The 19,622-nt window shown below is 35.1% G+C and overlaps 3 non-coding genes across 3 annotated transcripts; 2 read left to right on the top strand and 1 right to left on the bottom strand.

The window, feature by feature from the left end:
* Positions 1-914: 914 nt before the first annotated feature.
* Positions 915-988, top strand: TRNAI-AAU (transfer RNA isoleucine (anticodon AAU)). Its single transcript has one exon. It is a non-coding gene; the product is annotated as a tRNA-Ile (tRNA).
* An 11,238-nt stretch (positions 989-12,226) lies between these two features.
* Positions 12,227-12,300, top strand: TRNAI-AAU (transfer RNA isoleucine (anticodon AAU)). Its single transcript has one exon. It is a non-coding gene; the product is annotated as a tRNA-Ile (tRNA).
* A 3,283-nt stretch (positions 12,301-15,583) lies between these two features.
* Positions 15,584-15,657, bottom strand: TRNAI-AAU (transfer RNA isoleucine (anticodon AAU)). The gene has a single exon. It is a non-coding gene; the product is annotated as a tRNA-Ile (tRNA).
* Between the last annotated feature and the right edge of the window lie 3,965 nt (positions 15,658-19,622).

Genomic DNA, 19,622 nt, shown 5'->3' with positions numbered 1-19,622 from the left:
AAGGTTTCGTTTGCTCCTTGCGTTTTGTTTCCTCTTATTTTGCTTTCAGATAGTCCATATATTTAAGTTTCTAACAATTTACGCTTCTTTTAATAAAAGTGAACCGATTGGGAGTGGACACATCTGCGCATATTACTGTGTGATCTAAGACTTTAAAGATGCCTCACATATGCCTGAGCACCTTGAGAAATAATCATTGTATAAAATTAAAAAAAAATAAATAAAATGAACAAACCGTGAAACATGTTTGGCTTCGTTCATGGGTAACCTCCGTATATTCACTTCCCAGTCACTATATATAGTGACTGGGAATAGTTTTCTTAGATTCGGAAATAATACAAGAATATTATTTACAATTAATTTCCTTTTTCCAATTAATAATACAAGAATATTAATTGGAAAAAGAAAACATAAAGTTTAAGATCTACTTCATCATCACAAATTTAAAAATGATTTATTTGTAATTTAAGAGATTCTGACATTTTGTTTTAATTAAAATGCTTCGATCTCTGGCTGTTATATAACGTAATTTAATTCAGTGTGTGTGTGTGTACTTCGGATTGTCATGTTTTCTAGAGAGACAATGAGAGTCCCAACCTCCGCCAAACCACACAAACCTACATCATTATAAGTCATAAATATCTCTGAACTGGCTTTATGCTATTGAAACAAACCAATCTCAGCGCAGTTTCATCTCATATTTAAAACATAACCGTACATGAATAAAACCGATAATTTTTTTTTTTTTATTCGCATGAAGTTTTTCATTCTTCTCAGTCGTAATAATTGTTTGATCGTATTTTTCCACCCTACATTATTATTTTATAGAAGGAAAGGTATTGCGCAAAGCGCTCTCGTTTATCTGTTATTTACTATGCTATGATGAGAGTAGGGGAGTGAATGTTTCATACAGCGGCCCGTTAGCTCAGTTGGTTAGAGCGTCGTGCTAATAACGCGAATGTCGTGGGTTCGATCCCCATGCGGGCCAGCGTTTTTAGTTTAGTTATTTCGCTTAAAATTGAAACCTTTATGCTCTGCAAAATTTTTTTTTGTGCCTGATCATAATTTAAATATTTCCTAGCAATATTTTGAAGATGTTAAAGGCTATAAAATTTTACATCTCTATCTATGATTAGCCTAGGTGTCGTAATAAAACACGGTAAAGAATTCATTTAAAAGCCTTTAAATTTAAATGCACTAATAAAAGCAGTACGTTCAGCGTGATATTGGATGTTCAATGTTACGCAATGCGGATTTCTATGAACTTTGTACAGGCCAGCGTGATGCCGGTCCTTACGCTGTTAATAATGCTATTTTGCTATCTGAAAAAAATAAGATTTAACACACCTAATTTACTTTTTTTTTTTTTTTTTGAATTTCGGTTTATTAGTTCAAACGCTGCATGATGTATTTGAATTATGTTTATTCTTTGTAAATAAAATTCGGTCATTTAATTTAAATAAATGAAATTCATGTTTACTTAAATAATTTTAATTCTTCACAATTATTTTAACAACTCTTAATTTAGAGGTTCCTTTCGATTGAGGTTGTTTTAATGTGAGAATCAGTTAGGAGAAATTAATTTTGTAAGGTGAATTGCATTAAAAAAAATTTCTAATATTTGTAATTGTTCAGAAGTATTCCTTAGGAAAGGTGATTTATTATCTCGCTCTCTATAAACAGAATAATCAGTCTAACGGCATACTCGGTTGACAGATATAACGCACTAATCATGGCCCTGATCGCCTTGGCAGTAACCCAACCAATCTCCGCAATAATCTCGCTCTGCTGATTGCTTCGGAAGTACTGCAGACGAGGAATCCAAATGGCTAATCGTTTGACATGTCGGTGCCGGCTTTAGTTTTTGACATTAGGCAGAAATCGTTTTTCTTAAGCCTCATAAACATCATCTGACAATGGACCATAACAAACTGTTATTATAATCAATTCACGTGGTTTCTTAAACATTAATTCTGTAAATTTCTACAAATTTCAACAAAAACTGGGATACGAGTCCGGTCAAAGATGAGAGCAGAATTTATAACGGTCAATTGAACGTATAATGGTTTACGGAGGACTGCACAGCTATTAAATTAACAAACGGATGAAAGTAGAAGAAGAAGAAGCAAAGGTCGAAATTTTACGTAAATATCCCCCCCCCACACACACACACATGCACAGAGAGAAACAAATAAAAATCAGGAGATTTAGCTCTAGGTAGATCAAAATTAATTTTGCACCTTGTTTAAAATGTTCATGCTATGAAATGGAAATCTTTATTTAAAGTTATCTATATGCTAAATATATCGAAGGGTTTAAATTAGGCAATTAATATACATTTTCAGTAACTAATGATTCCTGCTTCCTTTGACTATAATAGAACAATTTTACATTTCTTGTTTAATTGTGACACAGACTTATTCAATGCTAAAAAGGAAATGAAATAATGAAGAAATATAAAAAAAAACAGAAAAAATAAATTAAAAAAAAAACGAATAACAGGGGACGCTGTACTGATTCGAAACAAATCCAATAACACTAACTCCACCACCCACCATATAGTTTGACTTGTGGTGATAAATCATATCCTTATTTATTTATTTTTAGATATAATTTTACTAAATACTTTACATACTATTTATATACAAACACGTAATACGCGCGTGCACACAACGCAGCATCTCCGTATTTACCATCCTATAAATAATGTAAAAAAATAAATAGGAAAAAATTATCCGATATGCTGGGGATCGAACCCACAGCCTTCCACATACAAAGCGAACGCTCTACCACTGAGTTACACCCTCAGTATCAATAAATTTCTTAAATGCTGAACTACTACAGAAAAACATTAACAACAATGACTAAAACTTAGTTATCACGAAAACTTTGGCTCATTACCTAACCACCCCATTACGTTGAAATAATCATTTCATTTACTGAAAACAATGCTTTAAGTACACAACACCAATTATTAGAAATATCAGAATCCTGAATATCATCAAGCGTTACTCTCAGCAAACCGGCGATCGAATTATAAAGGATGAAAATTCTGCTCATTGAAGAAGTAAATTGCCTTGAAAAAGTTATATTTGCTCTCAGCTAGATTATCTCTCTTTCTTAGCTAACGAGGGCACCAATCTATGGTGAATTTATATTTGTGGATGTGATCCATATGAGAAAAAAAAACTATGTCTCCTATCATGCACATGCACGAAACAGAGAAGCTGATGTTGTAGGCATACTGTGTGCAAGAACATTAGACAAACAAGACATTTTAAACCCAAATTCCTGTAATTCCTGGAAATGCTGTAACACTTTTTTTTGTTTTTTTATTTATTATTATTATTATTATTATTATTATTATTATTATTATTATTATTATTATTATTATTATTTTGCTATTTTAATTTATGTATAATTTGTGGTAGTTAAGAAAGAGAGGCGAAAAATATAAATATAAATATAAAAATGGTACTATAGGTATTTAGTCTTTGGTAGGGAAGTCACAATCCCCTTCCCCATGCATGCGAGGGTGGTCTGAAACGTTCTCGGCCTAACAATGAAAACACGAATTTATAATTTCAAAATTATTTTTATTTTTCAACATCTCCCTTAAGACTAATGCATTTATTCCGGCGATGCTCCAGCACCATTATCTATGTAGTGGTTCTCAGTAAGATCTGCAAAATACCCCTCTATAGCTACAATCACCTTGATTCGAAGAAAAATACTGACCAGGGAGGAAGAGTTTTACTTTGGGGAAGAGATAGAAGTCAGATGAAGCTAAATATGGGGAATAGGGTGGATGTTCCAACAATTCATAGTGCAGATCCTTAATTTTCCCATTGCCAAAACACCTTTGTGTGCAGATGCATTGTCCTGATGAAAGATGATTTTTTTCTTCTGCAAACCGGGTCTTTTCTTACGAATTTTTTCGTCTAGTCTGGTTAAATTTTCGGAATAATATTCCCCTGTTACTGTTTTACCCTTTTCAAGATAATTAATAAACAAAATGCCATTAATATCCCAAAACACCTATGCCATGACCTTTCCTGTTGATGGAACCGACTTTGTCTTCTTTGGCGCTGAACAGCTGGCTTCTGTCCACTGTTTTGACTGCTGTTTGGATTCGATGTGTAATGGTGAATCCAAGTCTCATCCATAGTAATAAATCAGCGCACAAAAAGTTTTATTCTTGTTAAAACGCTCCAAGCACTCTTCAGAGATTTTCATGTGAGTGCGTTTTTTGACCTGCTACGAACAAGCGCGCCACCCATCTTGCGCAAAACATTTTCATTCGCAATTCTTCATGCAAAATATATCCTACACGTTCTTTTGAAATGCCTATAGTCTCAGCAATTTCACGCACTTTGACTTGACGGTCATCCAATACCATATCGTGCACTTGATCAATGATTTCTGGTATTGTAACGCTTTTTGGACGTCCTTCACGTGGATCATATTCGAGGCTGGTACGGCCACGTTTAAACTCCGCAACCCATTGCTTAATTGCCCATAAACGTTTATGAACTTCGAGTGAATTTCTTTTGGCGTTAAACCGTCTTTTACAAATAATTTTATAACCCCAGGATACTCAATGTTATCTATTTCAAGGGATACAGACAACACTTTTGCTTCAGACAGCTGTATAAAACAAACTGCTTGATAGAATGACTTGCAATTTCACATGGATGCTTATGACAGATGCACCAACTTAGAAAAAAAATCTGTTGCCGATAGTGTTACCATCTATGGACGAGGCCGAGACTATTTTAGACCACCCTCGTATATACACTATATATGATACCATGTGTATTCAGAATTTTGTGTGTGGGGGGGTGGCACATAAAAAGAAACAAATACGATATTTACATTATTTAAATTAAGGAGATATTAAATCCCACATTGTTTTAAAACCTAATAAGAAACTCAAAGATTGGAATCAGAGAGTTTCATGCCGAATATAGTATAATAAATTATAAAAGTATCGGCGACTACTAGCGTGAGCAAATGCACGTAGTCCTAGTACGTAGTACAAACTCGGGCAACTCGTAGCAAAGGGGTGGGAAAGTTCTGATCGCTATTCTTGGTATTTTCCATAATGTAAAAACACATTTCCTAGGAAATGTATGCTGTTATTGCATTATGGTGGGAGGTTACTACCCAGACCGGTTTTAGCCTTTATTGTGGCTTCATCAGTGAGTAGCTAGACCAAATTAATACCAAAGGGTATAGCGAAAAGAACTTATATACTCTGCTACACGAGTTGTCAAAAGGTGCAGCTATTTACATACACGATATTCACGATATTTACAGCTATTTCGTTGCATACAGGAATAGATTAGTGCGGATAAAGGCAAATCTCACCAAGCCGTACTGATTCACTTCTCACTGTGTCTTGGTGAGATTTGCCTTTATCCGCACTAATCTATTCCTGTATGCAACGAAGTAGCTGTAAATATCGTGAATATCGTACACGTAAATAGCTGCACCTTTTTGACAACCTCGAAGCTGTTTCATTTCTATCTCTCTAGTTTGAAACACCACACTTATTTTTTTTTTAACAGAAGCTCGCATTTCAAAGTATAATTGGGCAAACTAAAATGAGTAGAACCTCCGTAGGTCAGTCAGTATAGATGAAACCGTTTGGTGGGAAAGCCCTGGTTTCGATTCCTTTCAGTGACGTCAGGAACCTTTATCAGGTCTCTTTCGACTAAAGCCGTCTCATACGGATGGAGATTTTTTTTTTTTTCACCGGAAAACTCGAGTTTTTCATCTCCAGAACACAGGCAAACCAGCCCAGTGAACACAACCATGAATACGTCCCAGCAATTTGCCGGTCCCGAGATAGATAAAATTGTGGGGGGGAGGGGGGGGGTTCAGGAAAGCAATGGTGAACTACACTGTAAAATCTCACCAGAATTTGCGGCCACTGCCTACAAAGTCACCTACGGTCAGTAACGACTGAAAGGGAAAACCAGCGGCAAGATGAGTATGCGTGAATGAGCATTATTTTTATCATTTTTCCCAATTACACTTGCTTGGACTCTTTTTTGTCTCAAAGGTACGATAGGTTTGCTCTGAAATACCTTACAAAAGAGTATCCGACTTGGAATCTGCTGATTTCATTGGTTGAAAATCTGTACTCTCCATTCTATCAAATTCTATTTGCTATCTCTGTCCTAATACCACCATCCATTCTGAATTAATTCGTTACTTTCTTTAAATATTGCTTTTTTTTCAGTCTTACTTTCCTGATAGTGAAAACAACTTCTCTGAACATCTTAATCATCATAATTCCGACAGGCTTTTCTTTTTCAACTGCTAAGATCAAGCAAGTACAGATGCCGAGATTCTATTACTAATGGTCTTGAAAATGTGTTCACATAATCAATAGAATCTTCAAACACTTCAAAACACTGCAGTTATCTTCTCACTAGACACTCCAATGGTCGATGTTTATTGTCCTCCAGACAATTTAGACTACAATCCAGTATTGATTGCTTTTTGTTTGGAGTGCACATCCCACTTTAAATTCTCATCCCCTATCTAAACTTGCATTATGGAAGAACTGCGCTATGGCTGTGAAAAGAGAAAAATCGGATGCATCAAAACTACTGACCTGATTGGTCGCATGGTAAACGTATCCTCTCCCCAGTGAACAGGATGCTGGTTTGAATCCCTTCCTGGGCATGGATGTTTGTGATGTTTGTGATTGTATTTAGATGGGGTTAATGGATTGTGGTTTATGAACAGGGTTAATTGATTATGTAAAGAGAAAGAACAACACAAAATAAATAAATAAGACGAATTATAAAAAAATTGCGAAATTCTTAATATGTACTCTGAAAGAGTAGGCAAATATGCTATGATATTACTGTGTACCTTATTACCAACTTCCTATTGAAAATATTCTTTCATTTTTTTCTACTCTATAAAAAATTACCAAACAAAATTAACTTCGTGGGAGGGCCTATTAAAAATAGCTTTCATTGTAATTTGCGTCTTCCTTTTCTGATTATATTAAATCTAAAAGCGGAAGCAATTCGACGAAGTTCGAATCTCGTTTAGGACGTGAAACAAATTTATCAGGATTTCTCAATTGAAGGTGAGCTGGCGGTACTCGTTTGGTATGGCAGGGTTCTCTTCCTGAAAACTCGAGTTTTTCATCTCCAAAAAAGCAAACTAGAAAAGAACACACGCAATTTATAGGCAGAATATATATTTAAGCATAACACTAACCACCGTATCGTAAATTATGTTTATTAAATCAATCAGGCAGGTCATCGACCTTAAAGGCTGTAAGTATCGCATGTCCAAAAGCAGAATTGCATTCTGGTCTTTTGGCAAAAACTATTCTATAAAATATTTCAATCCCACTTTTACCTCTTTTGCATTCGTATGGTTCCCATTTTACTCGTATAAAATGTCTTCTGGCTTTTTACTTTTTTCTTGAAATCATTGCATGGACTACCTACGCATATCTCCTATTGTCATTCAAATCGTGAAAACTTTGAATACTTCCTTGGACTGTCGCCAGAAGCAGATGATAAGGATCGTGTCCAAAATGAATATCTAGACGTTCCGTCTGTCCATCATCACATTATGTGTGAGGGCTGATAAATGTTTATCCTCAAAATTTCTTTCCAATTGGCTCTACTGTTTTGCCTCTTTATTCCTTTTGTGTACAACAGTCTCCTCTAGTTGACTACAAATCGAATACGCAGTTCTTCTGATTAGGGTTACTTCACTCGTGTGTTTCATTCGACAAGCATTTCATTGCACTATAAACTTTACGAAATCTTCCGGAATATCAACTACATTAACCCTAAATTCTAACCTCCAAATGATTCTTTAAGCTGCTTGCTGCTAACAGTATTAACTTAAGTACTATAAAAACGTACTGCTATCTTATTTCGCGCAAACGAGAAGCAATTTTCTCCCCTCTTATTTTTGACAGCACCCGGATCTGTCTTGGCATAAACATTTTGCAAAGAGTACATCGTCATCAACCATAAAATGACTTCTTTTTTTTCTTTTTGTCAATGCATCACTTTAGCTCTGAACAACTATTTTCTGTACACAAGTCAAAAATTCATCCAACCTTTGAATTTTGGTGACAGTGTTTGGTATGGTATGCCAAAGATCCCCTAAAACAAGAATGTGGAGAAGAGAATAATTAGGTCTCCCTCTTTCTCTCTCTCTCTCTCTATCTATCTATCTATTTATCTCTCTCACTTACACAACCATACCCACACCCACCCACCCACCCACCCACACTGATCTGCAGTTTCTCTTGCTTGCATTTTCTCCAATTACATCCATGGTCACTGTTCAGAATTTGCGTGCATAATTCCTACACTCTTTCCTAAGTCTGTTAAAATGTGTATTCAAATTCGTGCATACGTCAATCCCAAATAGTTCCAACTTCAAAATTACTGAATCAATTTTTGCTCTTCATTTGTTCTCCTGCTGTTGTCTTCTGGAACACTTCTTCCCTCTTGGCTATTTTCTAAAGCGTACAACATACGCAACTGATGCGCCTTGAAATCTGATGTCAAAACGTTTGTCTTTTTTGCCTCAAATTTCGGCCCATCCACAGTGCTAACGTAGTATTATGTTTGAGAATTTCTTCTCTATAGGATTATCATAAAAATTTGGGATTTGTCATTTGATCTTTAAAATATAAAAGAAAATAAAAGTAAGATATTGTTTTCCATTTACCAATTTTCTTAAATTGATCCTAGCAATTATGTATGCGGTGTTGTAATGTTTATTGCAAAAAAATTGTAATGCGAAAAAGAGTACAATGTATCCTGATCAGAAAACGTTAGAAAGATATTAAGATATTCGTTAGGAAGGCTTTTATAAATATGCTCTGGGTGAGCCTAAGTTAATACCTTCTGCTTCAATTTATAAGCCTTGTTATTTTATTGTTTAAAAAAAAGGAGGGGAACATCCTATTTTGTAGTTAGGAAGTTTTTCAAAGCCCGGTTCTACTGAATCAGTTCAACCAAGGCATATTGGTCCATTGTTGAAGTTTCAATAATTTCAACAAAGTCTATAGTACTGCAGTACTATTGAAACTGCCAACAGAGTTTTGCAAACGGTACCTTTCGTCCAAATTAAGGAGATATTAAATCCCACATCGTTTTAAAACCGAATAAGAAACTCAAAGATTGGAATCAGAGAGTTTCATGCCGAATATATGGAAAATATATGGAAAATACCAAGATTAGCGATCAGAACTTTCCCCACCTTTGCAACGAGTTCCCTGAGATTGTACTACGTACTAGGACTACTTGCATTAGCTCACATTAGTAATCGCCGATTCTTTTATAGTTTATTATACTATATTCGGCATGAAACTCTCTGATTCCAATCTTTGAGTTTCTTATTCGGTTTTAAAAGAATGTGGGATTTAATATCCCCTTAATTTGAATAATGTTTATATCGCCGAAATGAAGCCTATTGGCTCTTTATATTTAAGGTACTTTCGTTTTTCATTGTTGCATCATTCAGTGTATACTAATCTGTTCAAGTTATAGTACAAAGAACGGCTTATTATCATAACCCAACTTTAGAGGTCCGATCTGTAGAAATGTTTAAAAACAGCACGATTACTACTTAATTATGGGTCATACACGTCTATAAGATGTCAACGGTTAGACTAAGGAAGACGTCTCTCTAATAAATAGGAGTTCGATTTACCAATCTGGGACGCAGGTTTTCATTTTGTTTGTGTTACGTAAGTATTTTAGGATGAGAGATGAGCGATGAGTGTGTTGGATTTTAACTGAGCGGCACACTGCTGTAGAGAGTGATGAATGCGAGGAGGATTTGGAGGAAGGACACCATTATTTCTATACAGGATGTTGCGTAGTTGAAACCTGGCGCATCCATCACGCAGGAAAGCTCATCAAGGGTGTAGTGATGGGGATGGGCGTAAGGGAAAAGCCTGGTGGGTGGGCGAAAAAATGAGGCAGAATAACCGGATCCCGAGGATGTGTGATGGGGACACGAGGGCGTCAGATATTTGCCCGTTAGGAGGGGGAAGAAACGGTACACTGATTGTTTTGTACTGGTGTCCTTCCGTATGGATAATCTCCATCCAAGGGATCCGGTTGAATAACCCGGATTTCTTTTCTCTCCTTTAGGTTTCCCAAGAATGGATAGTCGAATAACGCTGGAGATTAAAACGGAAGCAAAGGATAAGATAGAAAATCAATTGTCGTCATCGCCTGGCTAATGCTGTAGGGAAGCATGTTTTCTTACCAGAACTGGAGATGTTTTACAGAAAAGAATCGGAAGATGCTGTTCTACAAAACCAAAGCTAACCTGCATGATGTACTGGAGAGATCAACGAGCATCCCTTGGTTGGAAGAACTTTGTTCGAATCCCATCAAAGATGGAAGGGACATTTTCTAAAGTGCTTTCAACTAAGGCTGAGTTAACCTCATATGGTGGCAGCAGGGTTTTTCTTCCCAGAAAATCGGGTTTTTTCCCTCCCACTAAACGCACAAAACTGGCCTCTTCAGTACGTGATATAACAGAGAAGAGCTCCTGCAAATCTCTGGCTCACGAAGAATAGACTGTCCTCATTGTCCGTTAAGAAGATGCTAAAATGAAGTAAAAAGGAAGATCGTTTAATTGTTTTTAGAAAATTGCAGTGATTCTTGATTGTTTAATCTTTTAAGATTCACAGCTATCATGATATACGTATGTGTATCAAACTCGTGGCGAAGATAAATTACATTATGACTTTATCAATGAGTGTTTTTAATTTAAAAGAATACACACACTGACGTACGACGAATGAAAAAAAAGTGTTTATCGAACAAATAATATTATTTTATATCAACTGAATTAAATTCTCTCTCTCTCTCTCTCTCTCTAGGAAAAGAGATATAATTATATATATATGTATAAAGTATTTTACCTTAATCAATGTAATGTTAAGGATACCAAGCTATTTTAAACCTGGTTTTATTCCATTTCCCAAGTAAGCAAACTGACAAGTAAGTCAAGTTTGCGCCTTCAAGTAGTGCAAGTCTGAGTGACTCTCAAAGTAGTGCAAGTCAAGGCAACTCGTGGTAAAGGTGGATAAGCTCTGATCGCTATTCTTAATATTTACCTTTAATGCAAAGCACATCTCCTGGAGGAGATGTATGATTCTATGTATTAAAGGGAAGGAGCCACCACTCAGAGCGGTTTCGACCTTTATTGAGGTCTCATCAGTGGGAGCCAGGCGAGAAATACCAAGGTTTAAGTAATACAGAGCTTATAAGTATTTTACCAGAACAAGTTACCATAAGGTGTTTTGACCTTAAAGTCAAAAGATTAAGGAAAAAATGTTCATAGTATTTCTTTTAGAATTATTATTATTTTAACGTCAAATATTATAAAATTAAAATATATAAAATTGGTTCTTTAAGTTTCATTTAACTTTTTCTAAAAATAACAAACTAACATGAATTTTCCCATTCATTAATTTTGTTGGAATGACCTGGATCGAATTTGGTCTATGACGAGAGGAATCTTTATCAGGCGTTTTAATCAAATGGTGAGTTAGACAGTCTCATACGGAGGTGGTGGGGGAGGTAGTTTCTCCGGAAAGTCGAGTTTTTTGTCCTTCAAAACTAGTAAATCGTCCTTGTGAATAATACGCATCTACAGACGTAGGACACTAACTATGAGATGGAAGAGATCAGATCCTCACCATCTTCTCATTACTTATTTTATTATCTTATCATCTTACGATGACTGCACATTATGGATCTCCAGTAGTGATCCATACCAGTCAACCTCCTGGATGGAGAAGACAATTGATAAGATGGAATAGGACAGGGCAATCCTTTAACTATCTGCCATTTGGTCTCGTTCCTTTGATCCCAACCTCCAATAATCAATATTATCGTCGACTACTGTTTATCAATTCCTTATTAATTATTCCAAAATTGTTTATAGCACTTGATATTCCTCACAAAGCAACTCGCATTAATATAAATCTGTATAAAGCAATTCATCTATCGAAAGAATTTGCTTTGTTTCAAAGTGAGGGTTCTCATTTTGCTCCTATTATTTGATTCGTTGTAATTTGTAAATCTCACTTTAGAAGTATTCAGCGTGGGGAGTCTGCTATAGAACGCTCATTTAAATGTTGATATTTTCTTTTCTGTCGAATCAATTACTGTTAGAAAGTTCTGAAAGCATTGCTACGAATGGCCCGTTAGCTCAGCTGGTTAGAGCGTCGTGCTAATAACGCGAAAGTCGTGGGTTCGATCCCCATACGGGCTTGTTCATTTCATAATTTTTGCATTTTAATGAGACGTTATGTTTCTTAAAATTAAAACTTTTATTACCTGCGAAATTCCTTATTCTAGTGATAACCTGAATATTTTGTATTTTGAATTCATTGATGACGTATTGTTTTGTATCAATACTACTCACACCCACCGCTGATCCTTACTACTCACACTGGGTAGTAATGATCAGCGGCGGTATGACAGTTTATAGTGCACCATTCTGCTGATCAGGTGAGTGGTGGTCCATGAACTGACCTCAGCATCTGACTGTGTAGGTGACCGACCAAGTTAAATAGTGAACCACAGAAAAGATAACGTACTTATTAATAATTAGGAAATCTATTACATGAAAGTGAAAGCAGTTGTTCTATTCTGTTCCAACGCTTAAAATATATGTTGGTGCCTGAGTCTCAAAAAAAAAAAAAAAAACGTTGCGTATATATTGTCAAAACTGCTTATTTGGGCGGGACTTTTTTTTCTGCTTCTATTTGTTGGCATGTAGGGAGGACAAGTACTGAAGTTGAATGTGCACGTCTAATTCGGTGTACCATCTTAGATCGCTTTTCTGAACTGATTCCATTAAGAAGCTTTCTTCAAGATCGGAATGGTTTGCGATAACAGTGATTTATATTGGAAGACATTGAGCAATCACGATTTATGTTTTTGAAAACTATGTCCAAATATGGCTCGACGAGTAGTTTAGTAGAGATGAATTCTAGTGTGTGTCGTAATGAGTTTAGATTGTCAGATACCAAGTTTTCGTGCATTCCTTTCACAATGTCAATTATCACATCGATATAGAAATTAAGGTTTTCACGTGATCCTTCTTTTTTTTTTCATTTACCTAATCGTAATAGATATCAATTTTAGAGCATTGATTATATTAATTTGATCTCTCACTATTCTACCATATTCTCTTTCCTGCTAAGCTGCGTGAATTAAAACATTTGGATTTAAAGCATGTGTTTAAACAAATAAAACAGATTTGGTAACTCCTCCAATGCTGTCTTGTATAAATAAGACAATAAATACATTGCTTGAGAACCAGTGGTGTATTAATAAATTCAGACATATATGAATTTCGATAATTAAAATTTCATTAATAAGAGTTATAATGAAGTATTTTATTATTAGCACGAAGTTCTTCTTTTATAGAATAAGATTTCACCTTTTTTTTATCTGAGATTACGGCTTTTGACCTTATTGAATAAAAATCTCAGGATGAGAGATAGATGTAGAAAGTATTTTACCTTGGGTATAAGTTCAAAAAACCTTATGGTAACTTGTTCTGGTAAAATACTTATAAGCTCTGTATTACTAAAATCTTGGCATTTCTAAGCCTGGCTCCCAGTGATGAGACCTCAATAAAGGTCGAAACCGGTCTGTGTAGTGGCCCCTTGCCTTTAATACATAGCATAATATTTTTTGCATCTTAATGCAAAGCCCATCTCCTCCAGGAGATGGGCTTTGCATTAAGGGTAAATATTAAGAATAGTGATCAGAGCTTAATCCACCCTTACTATGAGTTGCCTTAACTTGCACTACTTTACGGGTCACCTAGATATGCAATACTTGAAGGTGCAAACTTAACTTACTTGTCTGCTTGCTTACTTGGGAAATGGAGTAAAACCAGGTTTAAAATAGCTTGGTGTCTTTACCATATATATATATATATATATATATATATATATATATATATATATATATATATATATATGGTTATTATTCTTTTTTTTACAGAGCGAGGGCAATAGACAGAAAACGATGAATGGGAATGAGCTGTTGACACTCATATGACACTGATATAATTCAAAACGATGGATTCAGATTACACGCACGGTCCAGAGGATGTCAAATTACCCTTTGGGTAATTTGACATCCTCTGGATTGAAAAAAGACTCGTTGGCATTCTGTGTTGTACGCGAACTTTCATGAGGTCTTTTTAGTTAATCGAACTCATACGGAGATGACTTTTTCTAATAAGACCGTAAAATGAGCAGGGGCACATGTAGCTAACAGCTAACACGTCGTTAATTCCTCTAGCCGTAATCTCAGCTAAAAAAAGGTGAAATCTTATTCTATAAAAGAAGAACTTCGTGCTAATAATAAAATACTTCATTATAACTCTTATTAATGAGATATTAATTATCGAAATTCATATATGTCTGCATTTATTAATACACCACTGGTTCTCAAGCACTGTATTTATTATCTTATTTATACAAGACAGCATTGGAGGAGTTACCAAATCTGTTTTATTTGTTTAAACACATGCTTTAAATCCAAATGTTTTAATTCACGCAGCTTAGCGGGAAAGAGAATATGGTAGAACAGTGAGAGATCAAATTAATATAATCAATGTTCTAAAATTGATATCTATTACGATTAGGTAAATGAAAAAAAAAAAGAAGCATCACGTGAAAACCTTAGTTTCTTCTATATCGATGTGCTAACTGACATTGTGAAAAGAATGCACGAAAACTATTCATTCTTATGGAAGTCTAATATTATGGTATCTGAAAATCTAAACTCATTACCACACACACTAGAATCCATCTCTACTAAACTACTTGGCCAGCCATATTTAGACATAGTTTTCAAAAACATAAATCGTCATTGCTCAATGTCTTCCAATATATATCAGTGTTATCGCAAGACCATTCCGATCTTGAAGAAAGCTTCTTAATGGAATCAGTTCAGAAAAGCGATCTAAGATGGTACACCGAATTAGACGTGCACATTCAACTTCAGTACTTGTCCTCCCTACATGCCAACAAATAGAAGCAGGGAAAAAAAAGCCCCGCACCCAAATAAGCGGGTTTGGCAGTATATACGCAACTTTTTTTTTTTTAAGATGAGACTCAGGCACCAACATATATTTTAAGCGTTGGAACAGAATAGAGTAACTGCTTTCACTTTCATGTAATAGATTTCCTAATTTTTGATAAGTACGTTATCTTTGCTATGGTTCACTATTTAACTTGGTCGGTCACCTACACAGTCAGAGACTGAGGTCAGTTCATCGCCCACCACTCACCTGATCAGCAGAATAGTGCACTATATACTGTCATACCGCCGCTGATCATTACTACCCAGTGTGAGTAGTAAGGATTAGCGGTGGGTGTGAGTAGTATTGATACAAAACAATACGTCATCAAGGAATTCAAAGTACAAAATATTCAGGTTATCACTAGAATAAGGAATTTCTAAGGTAATAAAAGTTTTAATTTTAAGAAACATAACGTCTCATTAAAAGCAAAAATTACGAAATGAACTAGCCCGTATGGGTATCGAACCCACGACCTTCGCGTTATTAGCACGACGCTCTGACCAGCTGAGCTAACGGGCCATTCGTAATAATTCTTTCAGAACTTTCTAACAGTAATTGATTCGACAGAAAAGAAAATATCAACATTTAAATGAGCGTTCTATAGCAGACTCCCCACGCCAAATACTTCTAAAGTGAGATTTACAAATTACAACGAATCAAATAATAGGAGCAAAATGAGAACCCTCACTTTGAAACAAAGCAAATTCTTTCGATAGATGAATTGCTTTAAACAGATTTATATTAATGCGAGTTGCTTTGTGAGGAATATGAAGTGCTATAAACAATTTTGGAATAATTAATAAGGAATTGGTAAACAGTAGTCGACGATAATATTGATTATTGGGGGTTGGGATCAAAGGAACGAAACCAAATGGCAGATAATTAAAGGATTGCCCTGTCCAATCCTATCTTATCAATTGTCTTCTCCATCCAGGAGGTTGACTGGTATGGATCACTACTGGAGATCCATAATGTGCAGTCATCGTAAGATGATAAGATAATAAAATAAGTAATGAGAAGATGGTGAGGATCTGATCTCTTCTATCTCGTAGTTAGTGTCCTATGTCTGTAGATGCGTATTATTCACATGGGCGATTTACTTCTTTTGAAGGACAAAAAACTCGACTTTCCAGAGAAACTACCTCCTCCACCAACCCGTATGAGACTGTCTAACTCATCATTTGATTGAAACGCCTCAGAAAGGTTCCTCTGGTCATAGATCAAATTCGAACCCGGTCATTCCAAAAAAATTAATGAAACGGAAAATCCATGTTTGTTTGTTATTTTTAGAAGTTAAATGAAACTTAAAGAACCAATTTTATATATTTTAATTTTATAATATTTGACATTAAACTAATAATTCTAAAAGAAATATTATCGACATTTTTATAAAATTGAAGAGACTGAAGAAATATTTAACTGAAAGAAATTTTCAGTTAAATATAAAAATTAAATTATAGTAAAAATTAAAATATTATTAATGAAAATGTAAAGTCAATTGTATGCGTAGAAGAATAAGAAATCCTGAAAAAAATCTAATAACTACTTCACAAATTTCATTTAATGCTCCTGAATCTCTCCAATATATCTCGATCACACTCCGCTAAAAATAAAGTTTGCAGTTGCCAGTGCATGCAGATTTTCACTTTTGCTTCTTCAGATAATAATAATAATAATAACAACAACAACGCAGGGCTTACAGGACCTTTAAATCCACGACCTCCCCCTGTCGAGATTGGCTTTCGTAACCATAATTTTGTGATCAAGTGGTTTGCCTTCTATCCAAATATATATTGATGTATGTAAACTGTGCATGTTCTCCTTGCTAGTTTGCCTCGTTGAAAGATGAAATACTCGAGATCTGAGAAGAAAACCTTACAACCTAAATCCTCAATTGAAAAGCTCTGTAAAAGTTCTGTGCTTCCTATTCGGGATTTGAGTCTTGGTTCTTCCGAATAAAGGGCTTCATCGAAATCGAGTGCGCTTCTCTTGCAATATAGAGGGACTTCTGATAATGAAGAATACCATTTTGTTTTTGCAAGGTAAAATGAAAACCGTTAAAGAGAAAACTAAATCTTTCTGAGCTAAGACATAACCCAGAATGTTTTTCCTCAACGATCGTTTACGAATTTCCTTTATCTCAAGTACATTTCTTTTTATTAAGAGATTTTCAAAAATATATCTTTTTTTTGTGGGGGGGATAACATGGTATACTTTTCACAAAAAAGTAATTCTAGTAAACATAACTAAATTCTACTTACAAAAGTCACACACTTCGACTCTAGCTGAAATACCAACTATTCCAAATACAGCATTCTAAAATACTCGATATCCCTGTTTTGAAATTATGAGCGGCACTGGCACGGAATGAGAGCCAAAAGAAACTTGAAAGCTATACTGAAATGAAATTCAGTCTTTGTTCTACAGATAGCGATTAAGGATATGTGGAATACAGTCATCGATATCAAAGTTGAAAAATTTACCGGTAAAAAGTTTCAAAATAAGGGAAACGAGAAAAAGAATGTTACTCAAAATGGGAATTCCAACAAGACTAATTCCTCATAGGCACGCTTGTGAGGAGGGGTGATTCCCTTGTAGTCCGGGAGGCTGCGACGACACTTTATAGGCGAGAAATCGTGGCATTCCTTATTACCCGAAAATTTTCGGGAGTGTGGAGTGTGGCTGCCCTTTTTTCTTGAAAAATATTTTCAAGCTTGCAAATTAAGAAAGACAGTCGTAGAAGTTGCCAAGCATCCCATCATAACTGAGACTGAGATTGTCATACAGGCATTTCGAGTTATTTGGTCTGAAAAGCTGTTTATTACTTTTAAAAGGTGTAGCGTGCATACACATGTTGGAGATTAAATTCATTGTCCAGTATGAGGCCATTTTCCCGCTTAGGAGTCCTGAAGCTGATTGAAAACTGTACAGCAGGGTTTCCGAATTGTGTAAAAAATTATTAAAAATAGAAAAAATATATAAAATTAATTAAAAATATAAAACTCTTCAGCGCCCACTCACGATGTTATTGCAATATAGTTTACAACTTTACATGGGGGTACGGGGAAGTAACATTAAAAAATAGTTTACCGATATGTCATCTAGGTCATATCACTTTGGATCGCAAAGGCGATTATCATATGTAAGCTGCAACGAACAAGTTGTCTTCTGCTTCTTTACTAGTTAAATACGTTGTTTCGTGATCAATAAGAAATATGAATGTTCCTGTGTTTTTTTTAATATGTCGGCTTTGGGGAATGTGGTGCTTATTACCGTCCCTTAGTGTATACTATATTAAGTGGCTTAAAAATATCTTATTGATTCTTAGTAAAGAGGTCTCTGAATTATCATACACGTGGCCAGGATTAAGATCAGCAACCTATTTTATTAGAAGTCCATACTTGAAAGAGAACTATGTTTGTTCTCTAGGAAAGAGTCATCTAACCATTATTTAGTACTGCCCAAGGTAGAATAATGGTTAGATGACTTATTATGATACCCCAAATGCAATTTTGTCCTTCCCCTTATTCCTCTTTCGTCTCCCTGATAGCGCTACAGGTAGCATCATTCAGCTGATTTTTACCTAGTTTGAATGCTGCTGCTGATGTCTCCTGAGTTATTTAACATGCATCTCTTACGAAAGACAGTCTGGTTTTTACTTTCCACATGATAGGCTTGCCATGAAGAACATCCACGATAAACAGATATAACAGAGATCGGAATCATAGGTTTAGTTGCTTAGACCGTTATTCCAAAATAACAACGATAAAAAAAATAATAAAATTCATTGAAAATCCAATCTAAGCAGACAGTGGAAAGTCCCCTCATTCCTCAAATGTAACTACAACATTTCAACCGTTTAAATAATGTTCCGAATGTAGTTATTTCAGGCCCTCTAACAACCAAATAGTTCCTCTAACAAGAACCAAAATGTAGGAGTGGGTTTATAAAGGCGGAACACTTTTTTATTTGTTCATATTTTATTTATTTGTAACTATTTTATTTACTTATCAGTTTGCTTTGCTTGGGATTCTATCCAACGTAACAATAGCTGTGATGCCAGTCTATGAAATCTGTCAATTTCAAGTATTTTCCTGACCAGTTTGACAGTTTTGAAAGGAAGAAAAATTACGAGTTTCTGAAAGAAAGATTTTTGCTGCTTGTTACTTCCGCGTTAGATCAGTGATTCACATTTTCCCATAAAAAGCATTTTCGCATCCTAAATGGCTAAGAAGGAGAACGAAATCTTCTAAGAATAGCATCGGTTTCACTTATTTATTTAAAAATATAATAAAGAGTGTTTTCTCTTGAAAACTGTCTCATATGTAAAAGAAGTAAGATAATACAGGAGAAGCAGTAGGATGGTTGTAATTTAAAGAGTATGCTCGACTGATGTCATTTCTAATAGCTGAGGATGAAATTTCGATTAAAATTCCAGCAATATTATAAGCAAAATCAACGACAGCACTACTAATTATCAGTAA

The sequence above is a fragment of the Typopeltis vanoorti genome, chromosome 8, assembly GCF_054136105.1.
Source record: "Typopeltis vanoorti isolate ZY-2024b chromosome 8, IOZ_Tvanoo_1.0, whole genome shotgun sequence".
NCBI lineage: Eukaryota > Metazoa > Arthropoda > Arachnida > Uropygi > Thelyphonidae > Typopeltis > Typopeltis vanoorti.
This window is presented reverse-complemented; position numbering and strand designations above follow the sequence as displayed.